Here is a 19537-nt window from a genome sequence, read left to right as displayed (position 1 = left end):
TATAAACCCGGAGTCCTCGGCTGCGCACAGTGCCATGGTGGCGCCGCTCCTCTAAGTGGAAAGTGACAGGCGGTGTGTCGCGCTGCGCTCCGCGCAAACCGTATCCATGCTGGGGGCGGGTCCGCGCTGGGCTCGTCACAGCGGCCGCGCGCCTCATTGGCTGTAGCCGCCTCATCGCCCCCTGCTCAACTTCACTGAGTACCGGAGAAACTTCATTCAGCGCGCGCGCTCCCGCGGGTGGGCGCTATACGGTGTATTGTGTACGCGCTACTGAGGTGCTGCTAAATGTGCAGCCTTTTGTTTCCTCGGCCTGTTTGCAAGCAGTTTATTACAGTGTTATGAATGTAAACTTAATATAAAGCCTAAGACCCTTAAAGCCTAAAACCCTCTCATCTCCACGTCAAAGAAAAGGCTGCATTTATGTCATAATTGTGCGTTTTGGCGCAGACAGTGATAAAACATCAAGTGTCTCAGAGTCTATGATTTGTGAGCCAGACTGCAAATCTGAAATGTAAAGTCTTCCCAGATAACGCAATATACATGTCTAGCCTACACTCTTGACATGATGGTTCTTTAAGAGTTCTTTAGTAAAGAAGATGAACATTCAAATCATGCTATACAAAACAGGGTTCTCCACTTAAAAAAGACGATTCTTCAAGTGCTCTTTGGTAAACAGTGGTTCTGTTTAAACCCTGAGTTCTATATAGAACTTTTTACATGCTTAAAAAGGTGCTGACATGGTAAAATGCTTCTTCAGAATGATGGAAAATATGTTGAATGTGGTTTCATGTAGAACCTTTTTAAAAAGGGTTCTTTGGTTCTGTATAGCACCAAAAAGGGTTCTTCTATCATTACAAGCCTGATATCTTATAAGTAGAACCCTTTTCAAAAGGTTCTATATAGAACCATATTCAGCACATTCTCCATCAATATGAACAACCCTGTCATGATGCAAAGAACCATTTAATCATGTAAAGGGTTCTTTGATTCTTCGTGGCTCTATGTAGAAGAATTTTCTCTACTGAAGAACTCTTGAATTTTCATTTTTTTCATTTAATTTTTTTTTTCATTTTTAACTGTATACTTAGCCTGATGATTTTAAGCAGTTGAAAAAAGTATGAAATTAGCATCTCAATTGTTATTACAATTGAATGGCATGGCCATATCAACCTTACAGCAGATTAATGTTCATTAGTGTTGCGTTGCACAGTGCACAACAACAAATGTAATGTAGTCATAGTGAAATATTAATAAGTAATAAAAAACCCATAAAACAGACACCAGATAGCATTAAAAAAATAAGCCATAATCCAAAAAGAACACTGGGCCTCCTTCACCAACTGTTCTTGTGGAAAAAAATATCTTCATAAAAAACCCACTTGGGCAGGTTTCACTGAGATTCTGACATTCACCAATGTTTTTTGAGATTTGTTCTTAGGTAAGAACAGAATCCACACACACTCAAGAGCACAAAGGTGCAAATAATTCTGCGGTCTAAGAACACGTCATGAATCTGACATAGACTTTTTCTTAGGACCTTTCTCAAGAACACAGTTAAGGAAAAAGATATTGGTGAATGAGACCCAGTAAGTTTTTAAGCTGGACTTAGAAAATTTTTGGGGAAGACCTAACAAGGAGTGGAAGACTATGCCACAATTAAGGAGCACCTACCGAAAGGCATGGTTACCCTGTCCCTTTAAATGGGACTGTCTAATAGACCAGAGCAATTTTTCAGCAGTAGTTTAATACTCATAGGCAGGCAGTGTTAACATGTCTGAAGTGTCTGATGTGTGATGGCCTAAAACTTTGTCACTTAGCTAAGGAATGAGGAGGTTCATGGACTCTAGTAAAATGTCTCTTGCATAACAAAATGTTAACTTGTTGCTGTTAGCTGAACTTAGTACACAGTTCTGTTTAGTGCTACCAGACATAAGTGACAGGGCTTCCAAAAGAAAAAGTCAACATTGTTTCAGATGATCCAAGAGACGACAATGAGCAGGCTGTCATAAAAGTGCCAGCACATCCATGACACTGCCACTTCTTAGCCCTACATCAAATGGAGATATAGCTAAAGAATAAGTACAAAAACAGAATCATTTGCTTTCCAGGTTTCAGCAGCAGCGCCATCGTAAGGCCAATAGCAATATGTAATAAAGGGAGATATGAGATCATTTAAGACAATACTTGTCATAAACATTCATTATTTTGTAAGGATTTCTGTATAGTAGAAGCAGCAGGAGGCCAAATTGGCAAATTTCAAAATCAGACTTCATTGAGCAGAAAGGCGAAATGAGAGCAGGATGAGAACAACCTGAGTGGACCTTTTAACAGCAGCAGTGCGCTTCCTCTCCTGTGGGAAAGCATGTAGTCTTTCAGCTCTGCGCACAAAAGGCCTCTCTGGAAAGTTCCTGGTGTTCAGTGAGAACAAGGCTACACTGCATTCAGAGGGCCATCTGGCTGTATTACTTTACATATTCTTTCACCACAAGGACTGGGTGTTCTTGCGTTTCATGTGGTGCTTCGAAGGCACACTCCATGACAGCGCAACAACAAGGGGGCAGTTCCTCTTTCACAAGATGGCTGCCAGAAAAGGAAGAAAAATGCCAGTCGTTCTGCTTTCAGTAGTGTGACATGCATAAGTGACAAGACAAAAGCAGATTTCTGTCTACATTTTCCAAACTGCCATTTTCTGCAGTACTAAAAGATTTGTGTTATATATTTGCAATTTCAACTAGCAATGCTCCAGGCATATACAAACACGGCATGATAGTAGTGACTTCATCAGAATCAACCGAATCAGAATCCTTTATTGATCCAGAGGGAAACTGCATTTGTTACAGTTGCAACCATTTATGTAAAAGAATAAACACTTTAATCATTTAAAACAAAGATAAATTTGCAATTTGTACGCGAGATTTAAGTTCTTATGAATACAGTAAAGTGGCGGTGACTGTGATAATAAATATTAAACATCTAGTATAAGGCAGTTCAAATGATTTGTACCATTCATAGATGCAGATGTGTAATTGTCTGCAAAATGCTTCAGGCACAGTTTTACTTCACTGCAGCAACTGTCAAGATAATATGAAAAGCATTTACACTTCATCATACTTCAAGTAATTGTGCAATCTGTGCAACGTATTACTGAATAACTCTCACTTCACCCACACAGTGAAAAACCCACTCTCTGGCCTTTTACTTATGAGCTGAGCTGCTCATGACAAAGTAGTATCCAAAAACGATTTGGATGGTGGGTAGAATCTCTCCCACTAAATGATCACTCCTGTGAGATGACTCACTTTACTATAAAGAGTTTCATCACTGACCCCTGAAGTTTTAAATCAAAAACTAGTTTTCTGACACCAGTTCTCTGAAATGATTCCGGTGCGAGTTTGCCAAAGGCACTGCAGAATTGGGATTTCAAAAAGGACTGTCTCTAGCTTTTGCAAAGATCTTAGCTACATCTGAGAAACTCAAGTCAAACACCTGTCCTGACTGGCTTGCTATGATGTAAGTAAGGAGAACGCTCTAATGCTACACTCTTAAAAAAGATGACTCTTTAAGGGTTCTTTAGTAAGACAGTAGATCAATATAGAACCATGAACACTCAAAGAACCACTTGCATGCTTAAAGGGTTGTTGGCATGGTGAAATTGTTCATCAGATTGATGGAGAATGTGTTGTATATGAATCTTTTTTATGGTTCTTTAAGCATGCAAATGGCTCTATATAGAACTCGTTACTCTAAACAGAACCACTGCCTTTCCTAAACAGCTTCAGAAGAACCATCTTTTTAAAGTGTGTAGTACTGCAAATCCTGGCCATGTGTCTATTCCGACTGCCCTCTCCTAGAACACGTGGCCCTGGTTCTTGAGATCCGTGTCTAACAAGGATACATCCTTATCACTGGAATTTGAGGAATAAAACTTTTTAAAATTTAAAAAAGGACCATTCTAACTGCATTTGTTTTACAGGGAGTTTCTGCAGTGTAATCTCTAAGGGGTTTAAAACTGGAAGATTCATAGATTATAAAACATCTGTACAATTTCTCTAAACTACCAAAAATAACCCGTATTGAAGCATCATAACCTTGATGTACACGTCAGCATTATGTGGCAGGCAGAGCATTCAGTGAACAACACCACATGACTGTGCCCATTAGGTTTTATTTCTACATTACTGTGAGGTCAGTTTGACCAGGACTACTATTGCTGATGGAGCTCATTCACACAGGAATTATTATTTATCAGACTAATAAAAACTATGGATATTGCCGATTTGAAGTGGATTAATATTACTGAACTTAAAAGGGACACTCGGGTCAAACCGAAAAATTTAACCATTGCTACATGCCTACTCATCTCTTACAGTGGTGCCACAGTAGTCTCTCAAGTAAAAAAAAAAACCTTTCTAATGATGTATTTTGAAGGTGTAAGTATATTGTAGAAGACTTCAAGCTATCTGGTATTCCTTTAGCATAGAAAAAGGTTTGTCAGCGAATTGAGGTTACTGCCAGCTAGCACCACAGATGTTTATTAGCCTCCATGTCAGTGCCTGGCAGTCAGAATTTGTTGACCACCATATTGATTTCCAATGATTGTGTGATGTAATGCTGGGCATTGTAGTGGAAGAATACTGATGGATGAAAACAAAAACAATACAAAATCGTGAATTCTGTCAAACCAATGAGGCTGAGGGGTGCAATGCTAAATTATAATACTACAAATCATAACAAATAACATGTTTTTGTTTTATAGCAATGTTAGTTTTAGGCTGGAATGTCCATTTAAATTACAGTGTAAAACTAAGGTAAAAAAAGTTCAGAGGGAGCTAAAGACTATCAATGCAGTCAAACCACATTATGGAAAGGAAATAGTAGCTATCTTATACAAACATCATAAAAACATAAAGCCAGCTGAATGTGTTCAGTAGCAGTAATAGTACTAGTTTGTGTGGGCTGTGCATGTGTCTCCATTCCACTTTGCCACTGGAAGAAGCATTTGAAGCTGAACTAAACAGCTCTACAGGTGTCTTTTGTAATCAACCACAGACTGCACTCTTCCCAAGAACATGTCACAGTGTTCCGACCATCTGACTGGCAAACATCCATCAGAGAACTGAAGGTCATAAAGCAGTGCTGCTTTAACAAGGCCAGCCTCTTTAAGCTGTGGCTGCACATGAGCAAATGACTAGAGCTCTTGATAGGTACAAACTCTAATGCTGAAACATGGCAGTTCTGAAGAAGCTTTTGTCCTTTTTGTCTGAGTTTAGTCATTTTCAGTAATTAATCATTTCTGCCATTTCTGAAATCTTCACAGTTAATGGATGTCTTGTTTTCGTGTTGAATAGAAAGCATGTAGCATTTAAATGTCAATGCACAGCTCTTGACATATATGAAACCCAGAGGTTGTTTACTTCTTGTGGTTTAGCTTTGTTCTTTCTGAGTTGGGAAATGTCTCATTTCCCATCATGGGCGCAAATACTCTCTTCCTGCTTGCAGATGTTGCCCTTTTGTGCTGATCTAAGGCCGGCCTCCTCTAGCTGTCTCTAAGCCTTAACCATTGCGTAGGAAACCACAAAGCTGCTTTCAGTACAGCAACAAAAGGAACAGTTAGACTGAACCCCACGTGTGAAAGGCTTTGTACAACTTTTACCCAAAATTAGAAAAGGGAGTGCCCTAGTGACATGTGTACACACACTCTCACTCTCTTTGCCCACAAGTGTCTTTGTCTTTTTGAGCACCACCATCTCCTTAGTGCATTTGTCATTGGTGTTTACAAGGCTTCCAATCAGCATGTCTGTATTACTGGCTAATCATTCCACATTCTCATATTTTCCCTGCATGTCCTTGGCTGGACATGTCCTTGGCCTTGGCTGAACTTTGATGACTAGAGTGGATCACATTGTTCCAAAATGCTGTATCTGATGCCATCCAGGACAAACATCTCACTTGGCTAAAGGCAATACCAGCATGTCATATTGGCATAGGGCACAGGCTTCACTGTGTTAGGTAACGATACCACAACAATATATTACCCATCCTACCTGTTGCTCTCTAGAATACTTCACCTTCATGTGCCACTGTTTTTCCTGTGACAAGAAAAAGGCACAAGCAAGTGCTGGCCTTTTAAGTGATTAATATCTGAAAGCAGTTGTGACTCATGGAGGCAAAGAAAAGGGGGTGGAATTGTACTGTTGCCTAACAGGTAATTGGAGGTGAATCGAGTGATACAAACAGTAGTCATTTCAGGTTTTGTAGATTGCCAATGCTGACATGATGTGAATGCTCTGCAATGTTCTGTTTCTTGTTTAGTTTGAGAAATACAAGAATAGAAGTGATAAAAAAACCAAACAAAATCATTAACCTGGAGTACATGTAATGCATAAGGTGAAGAGTGAGACTTAAAGATCTGCATCTCTGTTTAAAAGACCAAAACATCTTTATTGCCATGCTTTGTGTTTCTTATCAAGGGTTGAATGTTCTAATTAGTGACTAAGTTCCAGGTAAGCAGCTCAGATTCAAATAAGGCCAGGTCAAAGTGTGGCACAATAAGGAACATAAACAAGTTCAGACTCTGTTATCCTAGCAGTGCCTGAGCTCAGCACCCCATTCCCACTCCCACCTCCCAAACGCAGCTGGATATTCAGGTTACACGTGCTGCACGGTCATTCCACTCACTGCAGAACAACCACCGTCAGCCTCTCTGTTTGCTGTGAAATGTCAGTTCCTGGAACTCAGGTTTTAAAGGAGAAACGGTGATATGGCATGTGTCAGATAAGACAGGCATGAAACCTAGCTGTACTACCACCATTTCAAAAATCTTATGTCATCATGACTTTCTTGGTTAATGACTGAATGAAGCAGAGGAGGTGAACTTGACCACATCTACCACACTTGTCATAACTAAATGTCTTACAGAGATTGTATCACTAAGACTGATTTAGACAAAACAGGCTGTAAATATTATTTCTTGTGATATGCTAGCTGTGGTGAGTAGTAATGCTTTTGACCGCAATGCTAGAGGGCAAGGCTTTGTCTAGTTTTTACAATATAGCTGAAAAGAGGGCAAAATGGAGCAAGCACACTTTTGCTTTTTTCCCCCTTATCTGTTGGCTTGTGAGAGGCTCTATAGAGCGCATTGATCATTGGGCTAGTTAGAGTGGGATGTGCCTTGCAGGCCTAAGAGAAATATCTCTTTTTCTCCCCCTCTCCATTCAGCTACATCATGTCATATCATGTGACCCACAGCCTTTGCATTAACTCACCAAGACAACACACGGAACAGAGGGCCTCTTTCCTTTCCGTATTCAAACTACACCATTCTCTAGTCCGCCTTCAGGGAATATGGCAGCAACGTACTATAGACAGGCCTCAGAATATTTCCCCTTTAATTCAGAGGTTGTTGTGTAATTTGGCATGCTAACAGGGCAGAATCACTTTTCACATATTGTAAACTTGCTCTTATACCATCTAAACAACATGGCCGACTTTCTGATGCAAGTTGCTCAGTGGAACTTGACAGAATGTCAGTGCATCAACTTTGCAGTGGATGTGGGTCAACAAGAGTGCATGTGAAAAGCACAAACATTTGTGAGGTTTCCAAAACTGCCACAACACAAAGATCATCATAATATGGTTCAGCAGGCATCAGTGTGACTTGAACACCCCTTCTGATGACCTTAATGCTGCAATGTTTTTGTGGAACAGAGCCAGATTGCAATCGGTTATGCCTACAGGCAGCCGGAGGGAAAAACAATACATGACACTGGAAAGGACACAGTAGTCACCAGTGGAAATGGACGCAAATAAAACTGACAGAAGCCACTGCTATTTTTCAGTATTTTTGAAACGGTCTGTTTAGCTTTTTAGATGATCAAAGATTTTTCTGTATTAAAACTAAAAATTCATAATCCTGTTGAATGGGATCACTTGCCTCCACATCAGTCTGGATTTTTTCCTGTAGATAAGTAATATACACTTGTATACAGTCTGAACGCTCCCAGTCAAATGTTGTTTTGTTGATTTTCTAAACAAATCAAATTTTTTTTAATGATATTTCCCGCAATATGTTAAATTCAGCAAATAAACAGTAATTGTGTATTGAACTATGGATATGTTAACTCATTTTTCACTTAGAACATCAAGCAAACATGTAACTTGACCAGGGGTGCTCAAATTTTTGCATGCTGCTGTAACTCTTGATAACAGTGTAGCAGTACTGATGGTTGACCTGATAGCAGTACAGTCTAACATACAGAAGCAAGACTGTTAATAACCTAAACAGGAAATGTCAGTTGACTTGTTATTGCACTTTGACTAGCCTACAGTCTATACTTAACATGCATCTATTCTCAGATTTACAGTCATCTGAGACGATAAAGTGCAGCACTATCTTTGCTTTCAAACTGATTCATGGACTCTTCTACAAAAAAATCTTAACAACACCAAGATGAGTATTGCAGCTGGTAACACCATCTGTGAGTACTTCAGAATTCATGGTTGTTTTGACCTAGTTGTCACGCTTTCTCCCAGAAGCCATGTCAGCAAAGTTTTCGATCATATTTTAAGGGGTAATCATGATTAGGATCAAATCTGTATGTAAACTGCTGAATGTGTACATGCAGATCCCGAAATTCTGTGCATGTGGAGCCGACTGAACTGGCATGAAGGTAATGAATGACCAAAGTGGCCTAGTTTGTGCCGCATTATATTCTCTTAGAGGTTTTGTGTACTATATTGACTGAGCTCAATGCCAAAGATGTACATTCCTTCGAAACTTGTGAGTTCATATGTAAATGCTGTCTAAACTGAATTATTTAATACTTCAATGTGCACTTTGAAGGACTATTTGCTTGAGAGTTTTTGCTTATGACTGTCAGACTATGTTTGCTGATTTTGTACATGGAAGAATTCAAGAAAGTGATGTGTATCACACGAGGCATATTATCTGGACGTCAAGCACAGTGATGAGGGTGCAGTTATGATGTTGTCATTAAGAGCACTGCATGAAGAAACACAGATATCATCACGTCTTTAATTCTGCAGCTATGCAGGGTTTGTTATGGACTCAGAAAGGGAATCATTAGGTGCAGCAGGGTTGGTCTGTACATTTAAACTTGGACTTTGTTTTGTACACAGTTACTCAGAGCTATGAACATAACCATTGAATTCTGAGAACAACAGCTTTATACATGCAGATAATTTACATTTACATTCTTAAAAAGGCTAAATATTTGTGATGCTGGTAAGACCAACATTGCCATGGATAATTTACATTCCTTTCACTTTGAGCACATATTCTCTGCAAAAAACTACTTTCACCTAAACAAAACATATTTTCCTCATATTTAAGTACTGGTGCTTGAGTTAAAGTGCTTAAAAAGGTGAAGTCTGGTCCCTCATGAAAACAACTGCTTGTGCACAACAAACATTCAGGACTGTATTCCTATCTTTGTGGGGCATTAAATAATACTATACCTAGAACTAAACTCAGTCCCGACCTTATTCTCAGTGACCAAGAGGGTATTCTCGTTGATTTATGTAATTAAGTATTTTAAAAAGGGGTTGAAAGCACTTTTCTCGTAAGGACCAAACAAATGTCCCCACAAGGTCAAACTTCCCCTGTTATTTTGTCATTTTGCAGATATTTGGTCCCCAGCATGCACTGAACACACACACACACACACACACACACACATCCCGAATGTCACTCACTCACTCACTCACTCACACACACACACATTCTTTGGGGGGGTTGTTTTGATCCGAGTGCATCGAGTCAGCGGGTTCATAGGTGGGCGAGGCTCGCGGACTGCGCAGCTCCCACCCAAGCCACGCTGCAAAGGCGGACTGCCTGCGCTCCTGCTGTCCTCGCGGCGAAGCCCCCCGTCCGCTCTGACCGTCAGCCGCGGTCGTAAACCAGGCCAGACCGTTTACCAATCAGTAGTTCTTCCTGCTAGTTTGGAAGCCGCAGCGCAGCAGTGCACGGGTGTTGTGCGTCGCCTGTCCTCGAGTGAACTCTTGTGCAGAATCGAGTACATCCCGTTCCTGGGATATTAATAGCTCGCCTTGCGTCACCAAATTGTGCTAGACCGCTGTGCTAGACACGCGATGGTGCTCAGCGTACGGAGCCAGCAACACATTCTCACTCCGAGCAAACACGGGTTATAAAACAAGATAGTCATCAGGGCAGCAGTTGGGCTGTCTAGGATCGCCTGCACAAAAAAACCCTCAACCTGAGACTGTCCTCTTTGTTTTGGTATGACTCGACCGCAGCTTAGCAGCCAAAGGGCTATCCACGTTTCAGCCGTATTATTTTACAGCCGTCTCATATTATCAGGGAGAGTCTCACGCACCCGCCTTTATGCAACAAGGGCATGTATTTGAGTGAGTTATTTGGGCACGTACATGTGACCTTCTGGAAATGAGTGCTTGAACGTCTCCTTATATGGGTTACCCTGACCCCCTTTTTACTTGTGAGAGTCTTGTGATATTGTGCTGCTTTGGAACTGATTATACGACGTCTTTCAAGGCAACCTAGCTGACTAGAAACTGGCTCACCACCTCATGCCCTCCATTTCGCAATTAGTGTGTGAGAGAATATGCCCTGAGGATAGGATGTTGCACAAGTTCTCACTGGTAATACCACCCAACTGTTACATTTAACCTAAGTATTAACATCGCACAGCCATGTAGTAATTATTTGGACAGTTTTGTCTTATGTTGGACTCTGGTCAAGCATAACTGATGATGGTGACTTCATCCCCCATCCCCCCATTCATTGGCTTCTAGTGGAGCTCAAAGCTTGCTGTGGGAGTTTGGCCCAGCCCTAGGGAAAAAAGGAGGAGGATGGTGGAGAGGGACAGGAAGGGAGGGAGAGACAGACGGAAGAGGGAGGTGAAGCTCACAGTTGCTGGGTTCAGTGTTCGTGTCTGCAGGGTGGGGGATTTGATGCATAGACACAAACCTGGCCGAGTGCTCCACTGTGGATGAACCCTGTTTCCAGGCTCATCGCAAATTCCTTGATGGCATATTCATTTGATGGATGCCCCAACGTATGGAAGTGCATGCTCCCCTGATAATACATCTGTACACCAGTTGATTTTCAGTAAGAGGGAACAAGGAGTAGGTGTTGGTGCACTTCTAACCACTTCCTCCTAAAGTTCAATGTCATATAATCACAGCCTTATGTAATCCCCAGATCCTTATTACAAAAGCAAGCTTTGCAGTTTTGGTGCCGTGTCCAGTGTCTTTCAGATGTAACATATTGTGAGTGCTGCATAAGTAGGAGAATATCTGCTACTATATATCTGAAAAGACATCTCTCAGTTCTCCGTAGTTTATCAAAACCAGCAATTACAGGCCTAAGTGACCCACATCACTGCTCCTCTGCTCAGGCAGAGCCTCACCCAGACGATAGGCACCATGCAAATTACAGTGCAACCCCAAACACACCCACTGACAATTACGAATGAGACATCAGCCCCTATGGAAGACGTTTGTTCTGTCTCTGAACCAGAGACATACAGCAAGAACTGGAATGACAACGGTGTGTGACTAGCTTTTGACTCATGAAGTGGAGGAGTCAGAGAACATCTCGCTCTTTTTTTATTCTTATCTCTTCATGGGTGCATGCAGTACCATCAACAAATACAAAATGCTGATATGTGTTTTATTTTCTTCCAATCCCACTTTCTCAAATTGATGTTGCCATCACTAGGTCATGCTCTTTTCAGTGTTAAAATGCAAGTAAATCAATGAATGCCATAGGCTAAAAAAACACATCACATACTGTAGTTTCAATCGAAGATTGATGTGAGTGCTTATCAAAGTTGTAAAGGGTAAACAGTACGCACCTTACTTTATGGCTCATGATTAGTCACACAAGTAGTTTCTAAGAAACTATATTTACATACTTGAACTTATTTGACCTTGCAAACGTCAAATAGGTTGATATCAGATTAGTTGAAAACGCATTAAAAGTTGTAAAGCAGTTTGTGGATTTAAAGCCAACACATGATGCCTTGAAACTGAAATATGACTGTTGTAAATTGAAAATCATTGTAACAGTAATTTCATATTTGTTGTTGCCTTCATATGTAACTTACAAGTCAGTGGCACTGGATTAATACGAATCAGAGTGAATCACTGGATATTCTGTCTAGCAAGACTATAAAAAAATACACACTTTTTTATTTGGACTGATTTTAGTGAAGAGATTAATAGTTTTGTTAATTTATTTTAATAATACAATCAGTTCTAATACAGTCAGTTCCTGCATGTGTGTAGACAAATCTAAAAGTTTTTGTGTTTAAACTGTGCAAAAACTTGCACTACTCAGTCAGGAGAAAAAATATGTTAAAATATGGCGTGTATGCGCTGTCGAAGCTGTAAAGCCTATAATAATTTAAAAGTCAGAAGTTCTGGCTCAGTGTTTAGGTCTCAAATGCAAAATTAACTTATTAAATTATACTGATAAATCTCTTACATCCTCAGAAGGAATTTTGTTTACCAAGTTTTGATGGAGTACTTTTTGAATGCTCTTTCAGCATGTTCACAGTCATCAGATTCATCTGCTCTTGGAGGTCCAAAGAGTTTACAAAGAGGTTACAAAGTTTTCCTTGATATGTTACATAAAATTATACATTTCCACCAGAGATGCCACCAAATCTCCAAATGATGCATAGTGTGCCTTTAACTTATAATTTAGAAAAGACCTTTATATACATACATCATTTACAGGATTCTTATAATATCTATAGTTTGTTCCAGATAGGAGGCTCAATAGCAAATCTAAAATGTGTTGTATTTGTGTCTTTGTTTTTTTGTGTCTGTCTGTCTGTGACAGTCTGAACAGCACAGAAGCTCCCAGCTTCTGGATAAACTGTGCCGCTGGGAATTCCTCTGTCTGAAACATGCTGTGCTACTAGTTTTTGCTCATTTCTCATCAAAAAAGCACAGTGCCAAAGAAATGTAATGTTTGAGGAGTATGAATGTCTGAAATATTTGGAGGACAGTGTTCATGTTGGGGAGTGCAGGCTATGAAAATCAATGGATATGATGGCAAAAAGAGTTTGCAGTGCTTTATAAAAGGAGTACAAGACCCAAATAAAAAAAATGGTGTCTTTATGTGTTTATATGTGATGCCACAAACTTTCCACAGGTTGTAATTTACCTTCTGTAGCCATGTGAAGTCTCTGCAACTAGGTAATTTTCAGAGCCACAGATGACTTTTTCATTATTTTTTCCAACTGAACAGACTGCATAAAATTAGTGCTTGCCTAATGACTTCTTTGTGCAAAGTGGCATGCAGTAATCTGCTCTTGCCTCTGATCCTAAGCCCGCTTGAGCAGGTAGGCCTATAGACTGTCCACTCATCTGGAGCACAGTCAATTATCTCACCTCCTCCTCATTTGCTGGGGGTCGGCACCATCTGTGCCTCAAATCACCCACCTCACTTCCAATTAATAAAGCCACAGATAAGACCCCATAAATACAGTACAAGACAGCTATGATCAGCAAGATTAGACAGACACTAATTGACTGTCTTTGACAGGGGCCTTCTCAAAGCTTGAGACATCTTGACTCATCACTGCACTGGACAAGAACAAGAACCTTGTTTATGTTGACAAAAATACTGATCAAGTATTTTTGGAGTATTTTAAGAGCTGCTTTTGTTAACTCTTGCAAACAAAATATCAAGCTGTTATTCCTATATTCTTTTTTTTCTTTAGATTTCTGGTGCAGAAAACTTGAAAAAGAAAGCATTATGAATGCAAAATGTCTGTCTTTTCCCATTAAAGTGTCACAAAGTAGTACACAACATACTCCAAATTAGGCAGTGTGAGGTTTGTGGATTTTGCAAGGGTTTTTTTTTTTAGGTTGTTGTTTTTGTTCTCCTTGTGCCTTATCCTTGCATCTTAACTGTGGCCTGTAACCAAATGAGTCAGGAGCACTTGCTCCTCTGATAAACAGCAATTGTCCTCGGCCCTATCTCCACCCAAACGTTCCAGCACTGTTCTTCTGTGAGCTAGATAATAACCCTCCTGCATGATCACAGACATATTGGTCCTTGTTTTAAGCTCCACACTGCACCCACAATTACATGCTTCACATTTAAAGTGTATTCATGTTAGACTTTAAAGCTAGCAGAAGGTCACATCCATGTTAAAATATCCTGGAGCAAAAGTAGTTTCAGTGAGCAAAATGCAACATGCAGTATGCTGGACTAGCAATGTCCATTTAGGACTAATCAAGCGGCCATGAAGATGGATACTGAATTTGTGTTATATTAAAACTCATTCACAGTTGTTAAATCAAGTGTTTAATAAATTTTCCACTTACCATGTACAGGTCTTCATTAAGGTCATACAGACTTGTCAGTGTGGTTTAGAGCACCATATAACAGACAAAACAATACAGTGCAGCTGGATATTGTACAGTTAGTTGCTGAATTCTGCTTCCCCTTAAATGGATACTATGGATTACACTTGTGATTTCCATTGTTTCGTTTTTTATAGACTTTTATTGGTGAAGCTTTGTATTTAAATAAATAAAAACAGCAGAATATGCTGGGGGTGAAGTTTTGTTTATATTCGTGTATATTCACAGTAAATTGCACCGTAGCTTAAACTACATTGAAAAGTTTGTGAAACTTTACCATCTGTAAATGCAACACAAACCATCTGTAGCCAGAAGTCCAAGACAGCATGGTTTTCCATGCTCTTATTGGGTAGGAAAGATGGTTTAGTTACTCTGTCCATGTCAGTCCGAGTGAGGTCAGTCAATTAAGTATGTCTGTTAGGTAACATGTGCAGACCTGGGAAGTCATTGTTCTTCTTCAAGTGTGTTCAGTAGCATTATGAAGCTGTGTGAGCACTGATTTGCATGTCTCAGAGAAGCACCTCCCCCTCCTGGATTGATAACTATCATGCAATAACAGAAAGCTAGTTAACAGGTGGGAATTTGCAAAGACTAACACGTAGGCTTTTTAGAAAAAACCTAATTAAAGAAAAGATGGTAGAACTATCATGTTAAGCTTAAGAATTTGAAATATGTATGAAGTGATGGGTGCTGGAAGAATCCAGTCTAGTCTTCCCAGCTAATGCCAAAAATTGTTTTTCTTATAGCCTAATAGCTGAGGTTGAGTTTTCGGTTGGGGAAGCTGGTCCAACAACAGTCTGAAGGGCAAGAAGCCATAGTGTACAGCCTCTGATACACAAGCTGCTTCAGAGGAACAGGCAGTAGACTGCAAGCTCAGGGTCTATTTTAGTTTCTGCTGTCTTGCAGACTTGGAAATGGCCACGACGGCAGTGCCATTGTTCCTCTCAGCAGTGCACAGGTCACACAAACACCCAGCCAATACATCGAAACTTGTAGTGTCTACGACGAAAGATAACTGAGCTGTGTTTGAGAAAATTTCAATGGCTGTTTCTACTGGCGCCCTTTCAGGAGGGCCTCAGGAGGAACAACACAATGAGGGAAAAGAACGTGAAAATAAAGCGCTTAATCCAAGCCTCTCAGGTCCACCATCTGACTCTGGGGACTGTGGATTGTGGTTTGATACTGGAAGTTTACACAGCTGACATGTGGACGAAAGGCCTTGAAGTTCTCTCCCCTCCCCTATCTGTGAGTCAAATCTTTCCCAACTGTACCTTGGGAGTAGCGTTCGTTAGCATAGAAGGACCTCCATCTGACACCAAAGAGGAGTCCACTGACAGAAAATACAGAGGGTTTATGGGACCCTTCACACCAAAGAGAGAAGTTCCTGCTTGTTCTTTTGAATAAATTGCAAAGTTAAGCTGAATAGTGTGGAGGCAGGCGAAAGGTCATGTTAAGCTGCTGGGTTTACAGCTTGAAGTTGCTTGAACCACATGCCCTGAATTTTCTCTACACACTTAAAAAAATGAGATCATTAAATGTTTCTTGGTCTGGACATTTGGTTCTAGGAAAAAGACATTCAATCAAGTAGAGACTTTACATGTCAAAATAAACCTCACAAAGGTTCTTTATACCTGCATGCCTCATTTAAAATGGTTCTTTAAAAAGCATTAATCAAAAGGCTCTTTAGCAACCCAAAACTAAATCAAGTGCTCCCAAACTTTTTAAAGCCAGGACCAACATGTAGATATTTGACTCACTACGCACAAAATTGCTTGTGAAGTGAAATAATTGCAAATATTGTACCCAGCTTATACTATACACTCTCAGAAAAAATGTGCTAAACTGTCACTGGGGCAGTACCCCTCTTGTCACTGGGATGGGACCCTCAAGGGTACACATCAGTACCATTATTCAGGGAACATAATTGTTCAATAATCAATTGACATGATATTTTCTATGTTGCATTGACACATGCCATCTTGCCTCCAGGCTTTTTTTTTATTTTTCTATTTTAAGGCATTAGGTTATGAAAATGCCCAAAGATGTCCTTTTCACCTGGGAAAATGTATTTACGGTTCACAATTGGACCTTAAAACCACTGTTATTCCTTTGAGGGAACATTTACATCATTTATACCTTGATGAACAAAAAATGTACCTTTAGAACCTTTATTTCAAACAGTGTATATCAGCAAATGCAACAGCATACCATGTCTTTAAAAGATGACATTGCCTTACGTTGGTGAACATATAAAATAATACATTAATGACATATTTGTTCTGTATTTCAGTGTAATATATTCAGTTCTTACCATTAGTACAAACAAAAATAAAAATGTAATCAAAAATTAGACCGGCCGTGCTGATCCATTTTGCCAGCAACTTAGTAGTCTAGCCAGTTCTAAACTCTGATCACCGTTGATTAAGAAAGCATGTCTTATAGCAGAAGCAATTCATGTGTATGAGACCGTGCTTACTTTAACTGGCCAGTTAAAGACCACACTGTTCATTTCCAAACCTCTCCCCAAAGCACTTCAGTATTATTTATACTTAACATCCAACACCCGGTTTGGCTAATCAGTTCTTCATTATGTTAAATATTAAATCAAGAGTTTTTTTTTTTTTTTGTAAAACACACTTACTGCCAAAATAAATGGTTTTAAACAGTGTGCTTAAGTGCCTAAGACCTTTGTACTGCATGCACCGATACAGCTTTCTCATAGTTACCCACTGTTTAAAAACCATGGGTCATTTTGTCAACTTTTCGGCACTCCTAATTAAAGAGTGCGCTTAATCAGAACGTGTCTTTTACTGTGATCCGTGACCGGTTTGTAGTACCAAATACACTACTATACTTATTTGAGTACATGATTTTAGCTAATGGTACTCCAGGGTCATGTAAATTAGATAGAAGGACATAATTTTAGAACAATTCTCCTTTCCAGCATGTCCTGCTAGGTGTGTAACCTTTTGTTCATCTTTGTCCTCTGAGGAAAAAGGGATAAATACAAGCAGTCACACAACACAGCAAGTCTCTATTTCTGGCTTCTCTTCAGTGCAAAGAGGACTAATGCAATGGTTTTGCACCCTGGAGCAAGCTTCCAAGAAGTGTTTACTCTGGTTCTGCTGGGCAATTCCCAGGATAGAGGAAGAGAGAAGGGGAAGATCAGGGAGGAAAAGAGGAAGGATACTGCACTGAACAGCCAGAAATGTAGGTTGAGCTTTGCTTCTGCCATAGGTGGCGCATTTCCCTGACCATCCATAGATCTCCAGGGCCACTCCCCCTTTTTGTAAGCCACAAAAGAGGAGCTGTGTGGTGGCCTGTTCCTCCTCTACTTCTCCCTACTGGTCACATACCCAGCAGCCCCAATCCACCCCCCACCTCCGTCTGGAGCATGCAACAGGGGGCAGAGCCCAACACCTTTGAAGCTATAAAGACACAGACACCATCACAGTATGAGTTTCACTTCATGCGGAACACCTGCGTGGTTCAGTTGGTTCAAACCCCTTTGGCAAGAGGCTGATAATTACTGCAGGCCTCTTTGTTTCTGCGTATATAGATTAATATCACACCTCTCTCCCTTTTCCTCTCTTTCTCTCTCTCTCTCTCTCTAGCCCTCCTTCTCTGTCCAGATCAATCCTCACAGGAAGCACTCAGTCATCCTCATCACTGTTGATTTTTACTGCTTTGTTTGGGCTTGCTGAGCTGCAGCGACTTGACAAAACCAGCTGTTGAAGAGCCTCATCCTGAAAACATGGGGTCCTCCCTCCTCCTTATCACAACCACAAAAACAAATTTCCAGTTAAAACGTGACTGAAGCAGCATTCATCTTAATCATGACTTTTGAAGGGAAGTGGTCTTGCATAAAGACATCCACAGTTCTCTTTCTCATAACTTTTCTGAATAGCGTTGTAGTTCTGACATCAGGCAAAGAATAAGCTATAACACTTTATGACTCTTTGATTTGTTCTATAAGACATTAGATGGATTTAAGGAGTACAGCTAGGTAGCCAGAGCTTCTTTGTCAGTGGCTGTGAACATGCTTTTCCAAATTGTTTTTAAAAGATCATTACACTTTATTGTTTGACACTGTATGATGAAGGTCTGCTGAAGTAACACTTCCCTCTGGGTGTTTTTCTGTTCTTGACTTGCCGCAGTTACATAGTTGGTTCTGGTCAGTTCCTTGACAACAGTAAAACACTGCCAAATGTTGATACCTCATTGTTGCCAAGAATGCAAGAGGAAATGTTAGCAGATGTAAATGCAAAAACCAATAATGACCACATACTCCTGTGTGCACAATGTTGTCAAGTCAAACAATATCTGAAGAACAAAATGTTTTCAGGTAAATGCTGGTGAAAAGAGAATGCTGGGTGAAAACTAAGCCACAGAGAAATGTGTCTGATGGACTCACTATGAAAGTATGCACAGTGTAGCAGTCACCAGAGGGAGTGTCTGCCAGATACTGATACTGTGGCATAGGCACCTCAGTACAGATATGCTGTGTACACCATTTTTCACTTTTAGTACACATACACGCACATTATGATATATGACGTAATTGTCCAAACAGGCCTATAATAAAATACAAATCACTAAATGACTTCACTGTAATGCTCTACCCAGTATTAGATGGCTCTAAAGTCCACAAAGGGCTCCTGTAGAACAATGCTGTTTGGCTCTGTTTTCAAACAGACATCTGAAACATTTGAAAAGGTTTTATGTGACATTATGGCCAAAACTACCATCATACATGTCTTTTATGTATCTGAGACTACATTTGAACTTTCCCGACTAAGAAGAAATTATCACCTTTTTTATTCATTTTTTCGTTTTTAACATAGCTTATTACTATCAAACATTTCATGATGAACTTACTTGATGATGAAATTAACTTACCTTAAAAGCTAAGAATGTTATGTAGCTGAAAGTGGTTTGCTCTCTACAACCTTTTGCTGGAACGTTAAAGCCAGTCTTGTCAGATATGTACTTTAGTCCAGACAGTACCTCATAATTCTGTTGTTGCATTTTTTCAGCTTCTTTCACTGTAAACACAGGACCAACTTGCTGAACTAGCGGCGCAGGTTCACGATCTGCTCCTTGCTTTCTAGACAGGCTGTACAAGAGGGGTTCTTGAAAACACTCTATTTGTGAC

This window comes from Pygocentrus nattereri, chromosome 11, assembly GCF_015220715.1.
Source record: "Pygocentrus nattereri isolate fPygNat1 chromosome 11, fPygNat1.pri, whole genome shotgun sequence".
Lineage (NCBI taxonomy): Eukaryota > Metazoa > Chordata > Actinopteri > Characiformes > Serrasalmidae > Pygocentrus > Pygocentrus nattereri.
The sequence above is the reverse complement of the archived record's forward strand: the minus strand, read 5'-3'. Positions refer to the sequence as shown.